This window comes from Pollicipes pollicipes, unplaced genomic scaffold (assembly GCF_011947565.3).
Source record: "Pollicipes pollicipes isolate AB1234 unplaced genomic scaffold, Ppol_2.1 Scaffold_4002;HRSCAF=4701_pilon_pilon_pilon, whole genome shotgun sequence".
In the NCBI taxonomy this organism is placed as follows: Eukaryota; Metazoa; Arthropoda; class Thecostraca; order Pollicipedomorpha; family Pollicipedidae; genus Pollicipes; species Pollicipes pollicipes.
The window spans coordinates 30,589,747-30,605,057 of NW_023596420.1; positions in this window are offsets into that span (position 1 = coordinate 30,589,747).

A 15,311-nucleotide genomic window follows, 5' to 3' on the forward strand; every position below is an offset into this window, starting at 1 on the left:
AGGACACCCGGCGGCGATGGCTCCGCCACCGCCGCCGTCGGCCCGTGGGCGTACCTGATGACCATCGCGAGCCCACATCCGGCGGCGGAGGGACCACTGATGAAACGCGTGGGCGTGGCCGCGCGCCTCGCGCGCCCGCCGGCGGCGGTGCCGCGGGCCATATCTGGAGCCCTGTGGCCCCGGCCCGGGGATCGGCGATCGGTGTTTATGGCTTCTCGATGCTGGTCAAGGTCCTCACCCACGACATGCCCGTCCGTGATGCATTGGGGTACGGGCTGTGTTTTCCATGCATATTCATCCGCGAGCGGCGAGGGCACGGAGCCAACGTGGCGCGTGGTCTCGGAATAAGTTGACAGTTATGCCCGTGACGCACTCGATGCAGCCGGCTGCAGCTAGAGCGCTACAGGTGCATCGTGGTACGCTGCAAAACCAAAGCTGTTCGTGTTTGCTGTAACAGGTTCAAGAGCCGTGTAAGTCCATGTAATGTAATTCTTTGAGGCAACGTTGACAGGTGCGAATAAGAATCGCATGTTGTGAATTGATAGCAGCCAGATACTGTACACCCTATGCATAGGCAAGAGCTATACAGGGCTGCGCGCTGCCATACAACTCCTTCAATTAGGCTCAGGCTTATTCTGGCTCCGACTCTAAATCCACCCGTGGAGCGTGATACGCATATGACAGTTATGTATATACATACGCATATAACAATTATCATGCATCAGGTATACGCATGATACATGATAATTGTTAGGTTCGCAGCCTCTCGAAGTGACGGGCATTACGGCTTGGGGCGAGGACGAGTGCGAGTGTTATCCGTACTTAATTGCATTACGTACTCAAGATATTCATAAGAGTTTCAGGTGAGGCTCAATTGTTAAGGTCAACACGAACATTCGCAGAAAACAGTGTCTTGAATTGCAGGTGCGTTGGCAGGCCACGACCAATTTTGTGTTCAAAGCAATCGGCATGCGACATACGCACCCAATTGGGTCTGCACCTTGAACTCGCCAATTTAAACGTCAATCTTAACCTAATTTTTTCCCAATTTGAAAGGCCAACTTGACACCTCCCGGCGCCGTTGAAAACAGCTAGTGTGTCTGGCTGAAAAACAGCAGCATTACCCCAACCAGGCAGCTCACTAGGAAACCAGAAAACGCGGCGGCTGGGAACGACAGTGTCCTGGAAGTCTTGGAGGTGGCCGGAATGGGATCCCGAGCCGGCACAGTCGCATTTTAAGTGAGATCACTGCACTCCACTGCTCGGAGGTCCTTGTCGTCCGGCAGAGGAGCAGTCGCGATGCTGCTACGGGTACTGCTGGCGACGTGGACGCTGAGGCTAGCAGCAGTGACGATGGCGGATGACGACTCACAGAAGCCGGTAACGGATTCAGCGTCAGCAACGGAACCTGAACCTGTGACGCAGCAAAGGCCTGTGACCGAGCCAGGGCCTGTGACGCAGCCAAGGCCTGTGACGAAGCCGGTGCCGGAGATTGGTGGGGTGCTCTGGCAGCTGGCGCCGGTGGCCGGCCAGGGTCCGCTCTGGACGCGGCCTCACCTCAGCCGCTGCCAGTGCGCGGCGGCAGCCGGCCAACGGCGCGGCGCGCTCTTCAGCATCAGCGCCACCGGCTGCCGGCTGTTCGCCGCTCGGTGGCCGGCCGCGGCCCAGGTGGGGTGTATGCACCCGTCGCGGGCGGCAGCCCGTCGCCAACGTCAGCCAGCAAAGATGGGAGCAATCCCTCCGTTCAGACCACGGGTTCCTCGGAGGGGAAAGATGCCAATTCAGGTGACTCATCTCCCTCATAGTACGCCGGCCAGTGGAGATGTCGGTAGCTCAGCTCACACGTTTAGCAGTGTGTTCGCGACCACCATGGACAATGCGGGATCTCGCTCCACCAACGAAGTTACCGGGACCGTTAACGAAAAATCTCCCTCAGAGATAGCTGAACATTCTGCTGGCACCAGAACGTCACCCTCTGCTGAGGAAGTCACCAAACCCAGTGACGTCCATAACATCGTCCTCCGAGGAGAAATTCACCAATCCTAGTCACATAAAAACATCGCCCTCCGCAGAGGGAGTCACCAAGCCTCTTGAAGTCACGACGGCGCCTTCCGCGGATGAAGCCGTCAAACCCAGTGAAGTCATAACATCTCCCTCCGAGGAGAAATTCACCAAACCTAGTGACGCCAAAACACTTTCCTCTGCAGAGGAAGTCACCAAGCCTCTTGAAGTCACGACGGCGCCTTCCGCGGATGAAGCCGTCAAACCCAGTGAAGTCATAACATCTCCCTCCGAGGAGAAATTCACCAAACCTAGTGACGTCAAAGCACTATCCTCCGCAGAGGAAGTCACCAAACCTCTTGAAGTCACGACGGCGCCTTCCGCGGATGAAGCCGTCAAACCCAGTGAAGTCATAACATCTCCCTCCGAGGAGAAATTCACCAAACCTAGTGACGTCAAAACACTATCCTCTGCAGAGGAAGTCACCAAACCTCTTGAAGTCATGACCACCGCCTTCCGCGGAGGAAGTCGCCAAACCCAGTGACATCATAACATCGTCTCCCGAGGAGAAATTCATCAAGTCTAGTGACATCAAAACATTGTCCTCTGCAGAGGAAGTCACCAAGCCTCTTGAAGTTACTACGCCGCCTTCCGTGGATGAAGTCGCCAAACCCAGTGACGCCATAGCATCGTTCCCTGAGGAAAAATTCACCAAACCTAGTGACATCAAAGCATTGTCCTCTGCGGAGGAATTCACCAAGCCTCTTGAAGTCGCGACGCCACCCTTCGCGGAGGAGATCACTAAACCCACTGACGTCACGACAATGCACGCCGCGAGGGAAGTCGCTAAACCCAGTGACGTAACATTATCACCCTCCATAGAGGAAGTCGTCAGACCTAGTGACGTCACAGCACCGCTCTCCACGGAGGCAGTCGCCAAATCCAGTTACACCACAACATCTTTTTCCGCAGAGTCGAACATCGAGCCGGCCGCCGTTACCACGTCAAGGACGTCACTTGCAGCCACACAGTTCACCACGGCAGATGTTAGAGCCTAGAAATAATCTATGAACCCTGCTGGGACTCGAGCTTATGCCCCCTAATCGTTCTGTCTGGGTTACGGCAATTAAAAGTAAACAGAGTGCTCTGCATGTATGTGGAGTTTTGAATTGAAATAGCCACCTTGTAGATCGTTTGTTGCAGTTCACGGACCTGCCTTTCTGAAAATATAAAATTTCTAGTTTCTGAACTACACGCCCGCAAAAATGTGCGAGCTATTCCGTGCAGACTATTTCTAGGTCACCCAGGCATCCATGGCGCCACATCATTCAAATCCTGTCGTTCCAATGGCAATGCGGCGATCAAGGCCAGGACAAACTGCAAGTCGTTATATCTGACGTCCGCGGCCGCGGTCTCCAGATATGACAGCCGTCAATTGGCTCTCAAAAAACATGAAAGGTGCTATGACGCAAAAAACAATGACGTAATGAGGAACATATTTACTAAAAAAAGACCAATAGCGTTGTCCAGAACGGTCTTTTGCACTTAAAAGTATATCAATAGTTAAAAGTGAGCTTACTTCATCCTATATGATTCACGGTTAAATATCTTGAAACGCAGGACAGCCACCTTAATGACGTCAGCCTAAAGCAATTGGAATCATATGGTCTAATAGAAAGAATATACAGTTGGTTAGGTTAAGTTAAATAACTTTTGAAAGTTATCTTGACGACTATGTATCAGTAAACTCTGCTGACAGGCCTCTGTTCGGTAAAATAAGGACTATACATTGTGTCGTGTCAGCCTTCTCTTTCTCATGCAAACAGCAGGAAACTTCAACGCGTAATTACAGACATGTGAGCATGTGACATTTGCTACGGTCCAAAGACGGTACATCCTTTTCTGTAAATTATGTGAGGCTTATCAAGAACTGTATTATCTGGGTACCATCAACAGGTGTCTTTTGCATTAGTTAATGACCATGTTCTTTCCATTATGCCCGCTGCACATTACACACAGTGGTTCTCCGAAATGCAAGAAAATCGGCAATTGAGCAGTATGTTTGGCCTCTGCTGGACGTCTCTCAAGCCAGCTCACATCATGAGGACGGGTAACGTCTCAAGTCCCCCCCCCAAAAAAAAAACACTGGAGCTCGTCTGACCCGGGCCACAGTAAGGGAAACATCGGCCGATGCTTGCTGCTGTATGAGGTGGCGCCAGCTCAGCACGTACCTTAGCATATATTGATCACTGATTATATACTGTGTCTGAATGCACTCGGTGGAACTGTGGAATTGACTGGGGCATGGAGGCCACGCGATATGAATTCATTCATACACTTGTGCAAACCATTACTATTGCATCGATGTCGGTGTCTCATGCGTGTATTATATGATCTCAATTTCCACTGCAGTGATAATATTTGAACACCAAAAGGTCGGTATGCAAAACGCAGTTGTGGCGTGCAGACAATTTGAACTGTTTTGCGGCCACTTAACTGCTATTTTATGCATCAAACATTATTGCTAATAACGTTAGAGTATAATGAAGACTCAGCAGACACACCATCGCGTGGTGTAAAACTGCAGCGATGCTGCTGCATTGTGTCATGCCTGCTGGGCACGTTAAGGTTGTGACATAATCCGGCGTAACTTAGACCGTTGCTTGAACCAAATAACAAAACCCAAGAGGACAGGACGTCACCATTGCCAAACCTACCCACCAATGCCGAACCTCGCTGGGCGCATCGGTGCATCGACTTTCTCTCTGTTGTTATTATTCAGAATTGACCTAGTTCGTGGCATGAAATTATAGGTCATCTGGCATCCGGCTACCATCGTTTACGCGAATCACCATCTTTTATAACCGCACGTGGGATCAGCTGCACCGGCCTAGAAAAATTTCTTTTTCTGGTGGAATCTGATGGTACTAGTAGCATTCAACCGCCAATGGAGTGCATTTCATGACTATTGGGACATGTCGAAGGACCGTGGTGACAACGTGGACCACAGCTCAAACGTCTGGCGTCTTAAAAAAAGCATCAGTGCGATGCATCGACCACGATGCAAATGTTGAGCGGTGAGAATAACGCGTTTTGCTACAAGTCAGAGTCTTCCTTACTAAACGCGACCGGGGAATAAGTCCGGCTATTGCACTGGAAGTGAACACATCAAAACGTATTCGATATTCATGCTTTAGGGCGAGCTCAACAAGACTGTTACAAACAGGTACCTTTCAAGCGCGGAACAACAAAATTATTGCTTTTAATCGTTTTTTTTGTCAGTTCAGGGCACTATCAATATGCATCACAAAACCCAGCGGTGATGCTTGTTTCACAGATGGTGATGTCTCCATTCACAAAGGGCCCATGCTAAAGGAAGAAAACATTGCAGAAATTTGCAGTGTGAAGGGTAAAAGGCACTAACCTTCCTAACAACGATTTCGTCTGAATGACCTGAAAGATGCCACCACTTAGGTATCGCGCACGCAATTTGGGAATACTTTGCTTGATGAAATAAGACCACATAAAAGATCAAACTCACAGATAATCGTCAATGAAGGCTCATTGCGCTTCCTGGTGACATTGAAAATGAGAGGTCATTTCTGATTTTTCGGACCCGATCGTGAAACATCTTTCGATGTTCCAGATGAATGACGTTTATGAATAACACTGAAGACGTTTGAAAACGGCTCCTCCGTCGGGCCGGAGAGTTTATAGATTTAGCATCAATTTTCTTTCAACATAACATTGAAGTCTTCACAAAATCTTTGTCAAAACTTCCCCTAAAAGTCTTTTTCGGTGATCCAATCGCTATGAGCCATTCCTCATAAATCCCTTAAAGGAGACTTGGCATGATGGTAAGTTATAAATCACCGATGAAAACATAAACCAACAATACTTCTGAGCGTACACACATGCATGCTGCGGTCATTGACGCTGAATCCAAAAGCTTACAAGGGCAATCCCTCCGTGTTAGCCGTCACTTCTTAAGAGTTTGCCCCGCGCGTCTCAGCTTTTCCCAGACTGCACATCACCACACCCATTCACGGACGGCTGGGCCTCGTCGGGAGCAGCGAGGAAGGCAGCCGTGTCAGCCCGGGGAGCAGCCGGCCCTGGCTGGGATCCTTGATCACGCGATCGTGAGGTCGCCCAGCGTCCCCGTGATGGATGACGGGCTGACCTTGACACCGGCCGGCAGGCATACGACGGCTGGAGCGTGGCACGGCGCGCCCCCGGGCCTGGAGAGTCAAGCGGCGCCGACCGCCGCCGGAAACGGCGGAGCCGCCGTCCTGCTGCGGAGCGATCGGCCGGGAGGCGGACTGGCCGGGGAGGCGCGGCTTCATGACGCGAGGTGCTCATAACGCTGAGGGGTGGCCCGCGCCCTCTTGCTCATCCAGAACCGTGATGGGATGCACGGATATGGGGAGGGAGGAGGTCCCAGCTCGGAGAATTGCAGAATCCGGCTAGCGATAGAGATATTTAACTTTCAATGAGGTTCATAGGCAGGGGCTTTGAACTGGGGATGCCCGGCCATTGCACAATGACTCGCTGTAGTTGATTGTCGCCGCCTGCACTCACTGAAGTATCAGTGATGTCTGAGATTAAATACACAAGCAATCGGTAATAATCACAGGATGCGTGATGTTCTTGTGCCAGGTGGGAGCAACTGAACTGGATAAAGCCGATAGGCGCTCTTCATTTATCACTCTATCCTGCCCTGATTGGACGATGGACGATTTCTCAGCGTCAACGCATTTATACCCTAACGGGTCTGACGAAACGCTAGCCGATGGAACCCCACGTTCTGGCCTGAAAACTCGGAAAATTACCGACTTGGCCGAGCCTCCCACGGGCCCCTGCTACCACTAAAGGCGATCACAGCCGCGCAGAACCTCCTACGGCTTCCCCTTCGGCTGTTTTCCGCCACGGCCTTCTTCAGCTTTCGAGCGCTCTGCGGCGCGCATTGAACTGCGTCGTTGTTTTTGCAACTGGTCATAAAGACGACGCTAATAGTGTGATCCGATTGAGTCGTCAGTGAACGAATAACAGGCAAAGAAAACGATGCAGCTCGCCTGACCAGCAACGCATCCCAGAAGGGGCCGGTGAAGGTCCCTTTCGCACATATTCGTGACGACACAAATGTTAAATGTAGTGATGTAGCACGAATCACGCATGATTTTTCTCCGTCGCTTGAGGGGTATATAATCGCGTTAGGATGGAGGAGCTCGGGCTCCTCCTCCTCTGATCTCACTCGCAGACGAGCCTTCCCACCCTGACAGCGAACACACCCGCCGCGCCATGTTATGCCTCTGAAGATTTCGGGACAAACGGACAACACAAAAAGCTGGTAGGAAAGAGTCAATATGTTTTACCAGAGAGACGCATGTAGCGTCGAGGGACATGTCGAGCAAGGCGATTGTTATCACCGTGTCGATAAGATCAGAGCATGTGCGAATGGACCCCGTTATCTTTGGAAACTCGTACGAATGGAGCTCATGTCTGTTTTCGAATATCTTCCTTTCAAGAGTTGGCCAGAAGTTCTTGCTCGATCCAAGTGACCTTGCGTCAAAGCACAATTTCACATACGGTATGGCTTTAAAAATTGGCTGAGTGTAAAAATGGCCTGGCTGCACAGATTTCTGAACTCGAAATCGATGCACTTACCGTTAATTACAGTTTTAACAATGAGAAATGAAGTATTGCAAAATGAGTACGGTCTTAGCAAGATACTAGTCAAAAATGGGGCAGGAGCGTGCATCCCGTCAAGTTATCATGGATCAGTCTCTCTCGGTGTAGGTCACAGAGTCTTGCATTCTGATTCAGTTTCGAAAAAGTTTAGATTCACTACTTTCCGGTTGATCGCTGGCGCACCTTTAAATCGGAGAGTTTGATACATGTTTGTGAAGAATGGCCGCTGCTGTCGCCCGCACAGTGCTGCCCGGATATTACCATTTACTCAAAATTTTGCCTGCACGCGGATTTTCCGTTTTCCATCCCTCAACATCAGCAAGCCTCGAGTCGCTGCGGTGTTTGGTCGCCGGGATTTGGATCTGGAACTGAATCTGCTTCCGGTCCGTTTCTTCATGCTCTTCGACGCTTTCCAAATCAAAATCATCTTAGTCGAATGAAGAGACGAAAGAGCGACGATGCTGCAACGTTTCAATAATACAGATACTGGAGATTTGGCACTTGTGCTATCAGTCATCACTTTCATCAATTTAAGGGCCTTGTAGGCTCCTAAAACACGTAACGTTCGTCCTCGAGGCATCAGAATGGGATGCCGAGCCTAAAAAGATCGTTGGGTCCATTCACAGGGTCCCTGTAAAGGCGAAGTGGGGCACCCTCGGTTGAGACAGCCCCCCCCCCCCCTATCTGAATATGGTTTCCGCCTGGGTGAAATTCTGGCCCCGTCACTAGTGGTTGCAAAGATGATGCCCGCAAACAGCGTTCCTGACCAGGCCGGCCGCTGAAGCTACGAAATGTGCAGTTAGCTAACATTCAGACTCACTCGAAATATGGCCTCACTAGTAAAAAGAGACCCTGAAAATTTTGCTTCCTTTCCTCTTTAAACAACCCTCAAATAAAAACGCTAGAAAAACAGCAATCATAATTAGAGTCCAATATTTTGAAATGCAGAATCTGTTGGCACATATCTGGGAAAATTCAGCGTCTGGATCCCTCATGTTGCTCTGTTACATAAGCTTGCAAGACTATATCCATGGGGTGTCTCACAAGCTGCAAGCCTCATTAAAAACGTCAGCAGCCTCTCCGGATTTCTTTGCGACATATACCGCGTACCGCGTAAGTTCCCATTTCTAAACTTTGAGTGATAGCGTGCGATTGTATTGCGCCGAGCCGTCGTTAGTCACACAACATGTGGGTCTAAATCACTGTGCGGCTTGGGGAGCGTCTCGTTGAGCGCATGCGGCATGATTTACCTCCGCTCCAGTTTGTTAAGGGCCTTGCACTGGCCGTAATTCATGGACGGGTCCGATGAACAATGTTTCAGGCGGCGCGAGGTCGACAACCATGAACTGCCGTCTCCTGCCGGGTGCCGGGATCTGATGGCTGCTTGCTTTTCACTAATTCTAACGTTTCCTAGCTAACTCATGGTTCCTGGTTATTCATAAAACAATCAAAACAAACTCTACATTTAGAAGGAGCCACTTCCCAATACCAGTTTTGGTACAAGGTCGTTTAATTCCCACTTTAAGGCAGGCAGCCGGCGGTGCAATTAACTCCGTTACCACTTTTAAACTGGCTAATTGAACACTGACAAGGTGGTGATAATTAAGGTCGCTGAACACTGGTGGTCTGCCGGCCCATTTGCCCGAAACGAAAGAGGCCTGCAAGTAATTTTGCCCGACTACGATGGTCCCATTGCGTCCACATTCAATGCTCTTTAGTCCCCATTCAGCTCGCTGGCTGCAATTCAAGAATGTGGTTGGTTCCCATATTGAAGCCTCACTAATGTTGTCTAAACAAGACAGCAGACATCCTTGTTTGACTCATTCTTCATTTCAAATCCATGAAGAGATGCAAACGTGTCTATTGCGGCAAATTTGAGCCTGTACAGAGTTGCACACACATTTCAAATTCACTTGGCAGTCTGTCAGTAGGCAGTGCATTACAGCGAAAAAAACTGTCACAATCAAACTGTTTTTTCCCCCAAGCAGCATCGTGATCAGGGATCAATTCGTTCAAATCTGCTTACAAATCTTGTTCATTCGGCTGTTGAACTGAGCCCAAAGCTTGAAACAAGAACGCGATCGTAACACATGTTTCGTTTTCCGGTTGAATCACCAATGGAAAGCTAAAAACACGCGGTTGCCAGAAGTGAGCGTTTGCGCCTGTTGATCCAGTTATATTTGGTCTGTTTAGATTGGGCTTCAACGTCTGGAAACGAGGACCGTGATTGTTGTCATGGGTGCCGGGTGCATTATCCGTCTCTTTTCCGCTGATGGATAGAGGTCACCTTGACGCACGCTCTAAATCAACAGAGTCTGTCTCTAACTCGTTCTACCTGAGTAAACTTTGTACAAACATCATACCGGGAATGCTCAGAACCGTTCCCATAGACTTCTAACAAGAACGGCTCATTTTGCGCCGATCGACGCCTGACGTGCTCCAGCCGGAATGCGGGGCACCTCCCTCGCCCGGTCCTTGGAAAACGACTCATGAACGACGGAACATCGACGCGGCGAGAACGGCTCCGTCGCCAGTGGCGCGGGACGGCCCGGCGCCGGAAACGCAGCAGCATGCAACACGGACGTCACTGGAGCTAACCAGTGACGTCACTGGAGCTAACAAGTAGCGAGGCCGCTGCCGGCGCCGCCGGCTGCCGTCCGCCGATCGGCCGTGCCCAGAGCCAGAGCCGGCGGCCAACGGTCACGGTCAGGACGGGCGGGGACCGTGGCTCGATTGTTCTGGCGCCCGCTCGGGACGCGCGGCGGTCACCGCGCGCGTCCTCGACACTGGCTTTGGTGCGTGCGGCCGCTGCACGCCTACCGACGTGCGCTCCTCTTGTTTGGCTTGGATGGCCGCTTTGTCGCATTTCCGATGTAATCGACGCACATGTTTGCTGACCTGATTACCTGAACTCACTCAGCAACGGCAAACTGCCGAGTTTATTCCGCGCCGCGAACGTCTCCCATGCCCTTTCCTCTTCCGCGTCGTACTGACAGCAAAAAGAGCCAAGAGCCGCGTCCTCGGTGCTGACCTCGCAGACTCGCGGCTGCACCTGGCACGAGCGCAGGGCGCGCGCCCCAAGCCCGGGGACGGAAGAGGTACGTGTGTTTGAGCTGGGTGGTGCGCACACGGGTGGTTTGTGGCGGAGCAGGGCGCGCCATTCAGTGACCTGGCTTACCTGGCTACGCTCTGAAGGTCAGGGGCTCAGGCAAATAGCCGACGTAATGCTAAAGGAAAGGGCAGGGACAGAGTGTGGAAAAACGTTCACCTTAATGGCCCCAGAAACTCATTCTTTGGATTGCGCAGAAAACATCCCTTCAAGCGTCAACAGACATCTCATTGTCATTTTTCAAGGATTACTGTTTGCTCGGGGAAGGTCATGAGCAAAGATACCCTCCCATATGGCACCACAGCCCTCTTCAGATGCGTCCAGCATGCTACTTCAATGACGTCATCAAGTGCCCAACTCAGGGACATTCATGGGCTGCCTCCTGCCTACCAAATGGATAACTTTATGGGGTGTTTATACAACATCGCAGCGAATGGTGTGCGGCATCGACAACAGGCTGGATAACGGTATTCACCTACTTCATGGCGGCTCTTACAAAGGTTTCCTGCTGGCCACCACAACCAAGAATGCATCAAGAAAATGTATTTATGCACCGAGGTAGAGGCCGACAAGGTATGATATGGCATACGGACAAACGAAAATTCGTCAGTTACGTCTAAAGCCGCAGAAAAAAACAAGCAATTCATGACTTTTTGCCTGGCGCACAAAATCAAAACCGAGAAACACGGGTCGCTGTCCACTCGTTAACAGCTTTGATTGCCCAGTGCGGAGAGTGACTAGCAGGTCTCACGAGCCGTGGTCCAGCCTTGAGCGGTGGGTCCGTCCATCAGTCCCGGAGCGGTCGGAGCCGGCGCGGCGCTCCGGCACGAGCCGCGCCACATTGCGCAACAGGCCTGCACGCGCCGCCGCGTCAGGTCTGCCGCACTCGCCAGGAGAGGAGTACCCGGGGTGCACTGCGACGCCTCTTGACGCTGGCGAGGAACCGGACACCAGATCCTGGTCGTGACATCTCTGAAAAAAAATGTCAGGCCAGTCACTGTCGTGGCCGTTTGATCGCGAGAGAGGAGCCGAGGACTGCTGTGGTTCCCATGTCACTGGTCAGGGCATGGTACCATGACTCACTGCGCTACCTCTAACACTGATCGGAAGAGGAGTAGCAACGGCGAGTCCTCGGATGTTCCGGCCTCAGAGATGATGTAGGTAGCGAGATCCAATCTCTCGAACAGATGCTCTGCCATTGCAAGTGCACATTAGCCTGGTCAGAAGCGGACGATATGGATACTGGTGCTGGTGCCAGCAGCGAACGAGTTTGAGATTAAAAAGAGATGTGGTCCGAAAAAAAGGTTGAGATAATAGTAATGATAACTAGATAATGGTCCGAAAACCCGCTGATAGTTATTCTAGGCACTTACATGACGGTTGCTGGGGCGCTCTTAATTTAAATGTTGGCTCCGATGGTAATGTGTACGGTCGTTGTAAATGGAAGACAGAAATGAAAATATACATGAAATCACGAATATCTCAATGATTTTGTATGGATAATTGACTGACACTAAGGTATTTTACATGAAACGCTTGTGTGTTAGGAAGCAGGAGGGACCAAAGCATTACCAGCTTCAAAGACAACCCTCATGATGGTTTAGCTATTTCCTCATTGTCTCGGTCAAGTGCGTTTTGGGTGAGAACACTCTCGGAAACACTGAAAACACTCGTGTGAAAATGAGCTCATGTCTAAGATCACCGCGATTCTTCCCTGCACCCATGCATTCATTCCCCTGACCCCTGTGACTAAATCCTCCACCAGACTTAAACTGATGAGAAATCGCTGAACCATTTGTGCCATTGCGCCACTACTACCGGTCCACTATGACCATCGTCTGCGCGCGATGTCCCCGTGCACATGTACGGTCGACCACCTCGGCTGCCGCCGGCGGCCAGCGGCGGGCGCGCGCCGACGCCGCCGGCCGCCGCGCTGCCGCCCCACCCTTGCCGTGACGTGACGCCATCGTCGGCGACTCCAGCGCCGTGATCGCCGCGCGGTCGGGCAACACCCGTCTGGAATCCGATCGGCGTCGGTGGCGGCAGCGCGCCTGACGGATCGCTCGTTGCCACACCGCGACGCGCGCGCGCACGTCGGGTCCCCCGCCGCACGCGGCGGGATTAGCCGCGCGTTTTTAGTGGGGGCGCTGGACGGCGGGGGGCGGGGAGGAGGGCTGATGCGGCGCTTGAGCAGGTGCCGGAGGAGTGGGCGCGGTTGGGGAGAGCGCGCCACGCGGAACGGAGTCGGCCAGAGGCGTGATGTCGGGCGACGTTGTGGAGCGGTAATGTTGAAACGAGGGTATCTCTGGTGCCAGCGATCCAAGGCAGGCTTGTATTGACCCAGGCCAGCTTTCCGCCGAACCAGGCATCACCAGCGTGAGACAGAACCCATTGAACCACGCCGCGGCTGATTTCGGCCACGTCATCAGTGAATCATATCAACAAGAGACGGTAGCTGAGCCCGACATTCCTCGACCCCCAGCTCCTTAGTCGTTCGCAGAGTGCGCAGACTGCTGGCGCTAATCTGCGTGATACATCAGCTTCCTCATGCCTCAGACAACCGAGACACGCTGAGTGACACACGCACGACAACACGCCTCACCCGCCTCAGTGCCGGTCCAGCTAGCGGGCAGCCACCGGCTCTCAGGACTAAATCATTCCTCTGGGGTTGTGAGCTTTAGAAAGCAGGGGTGCCGCTCCCTGCCCGAGATTCCGCTGCCTCCTGCCGCAGCGGGCAGCACGCGCTCAGAGGGCCTTCATCGCTCATGGGTGGCGCAAGCCTCTTCAGGCGCCGCCGGCCCCGCCGATGTATTATATCCTGGAATGGTCTCGCCTGAAATACGGTAATTAAAGTGGTTACTAACCCAGGACAAATGATGTCTACGCTTGATCATTTTGGATCGCATAGGGTATGCAGCGGCCAACAATTGACAAGCAAATGTGTGCGAGCAAAGTTATCTTTTTTAGGCGGCCATAGGTTTAAGCCGTTTTCTATTCCAGTATGCAATAAAGTCGGGTCAAGATATGTTCCTGCTCTACATATTGGCGACCGAAGTTATCAGCATACGCGCATGCACTTCCGATTGTGCTGTTCGTTTTCTTTGAATAAATGCAGCTGACAAACGTGAAGCCACGCTTACTCACTGATTCTCGATCTTCGTTCTCGATGACTCGATCATATCCTAAGCCCTCACCCGTTGTTGTGCAACGATGTGAGGGTGAATGATCGCGCTAGATGGGCATGAATAAACTTCAAAACATATGCACTGCGAAATGAAGCCGCCGCCGGTCCTTGCATAATAGCGCACGTGATGTTTTACATCATGATGTCAGCGACGACAAGTCGGCTAATTGCATCAAGTCCACGCTCGTGCTGGCAGCATGCCAGCGATCTAATTTAGCCTCGCCGGCCGCCATTTGTCACAACCGCGGTCGAGCTCCGCCGAGCCATCCATCGCGGCCGGCCACCAGCGGTCACTACAGTCTACAGCCATTCAGAGGTCGACACAAGGTCACGACCTGGGGGCAGGCAAGCGCTCACCAGGACTGTTGCGTGTCCACAGCCTCGTGACCCGACAAGGACGCTCCTGAACAGACGGGCTGCCATAGGGGGTAGGGTGATGTGCCTTGACTTCAAATGGCGGGACGAATGCGACCCTGCCCGGACAGCAGTGGCAGAACGCCATCACTCCACCACCGTACTGTGAATCGGCAAAAGGGAAGTGAAAAAGATCGAGCTCGGCCTGGCCGGCTCCAACGTTCGCTTTCACAAGGACACCCAGTCCAGTGTTCGACTTCGGGCGCACCGCAACGTGCAGAGGTCAAGGGTTGCGCAGAAAGGTCGCGTGGGGCCGGCTTCGTCGTACTGGGCAGCGCCTGAACGGTCCTCGTGGGTAGGGCTGCTGTGCTCTGTCGTTTGCATGCAAAACCACATATAACCCTTTCTGAAAACGGAGGCTGTGCCAGGCCGTCGCTGTACCCTGCTGTCGCTCGCGTGAAGACGGCCCCCACCCACGCCCCAAAAGGCCTTACACTACATGAACTGGAAATAATCCTTCAGGTGCAGGTTCTAGCCAGGCAGGACAGAAAAACCCTGGCCAGGCAAGACAAAAAGACCCTGGCCAGGCAAGACAGGAAACCCGCGGCTCGACGGCCTTCTCTGCAGAAGCGGAGTTTACCAGTGTCTCGTCTGCTCCTGACGCCCCTCTGACGTCACCCTGACGTGCCAAGACGGCCGCTTGCCTCCGAAGCCGCCGGTGCGCCGAGCGGTGGTCCATCACTGCCGGCAAATGGCCCGGCGGGTCGGTCGACGATCGGCGGGGAACGACTCCTCCGCACGCCTGGTTCAACGAACTGATTCGTATGCGTGGCGTACGTTATCTCCCGGGACGCACGCCTGGCCGTCCGCTTTGCATTCATACGCAGAGCGCCGGTGCCGGCGGCGGCGGAGACAGCTGAAGACGTTGACTCCCCCTGCCAATTTGGCGCGATGGAGGTCGGGATCGGCTCATGA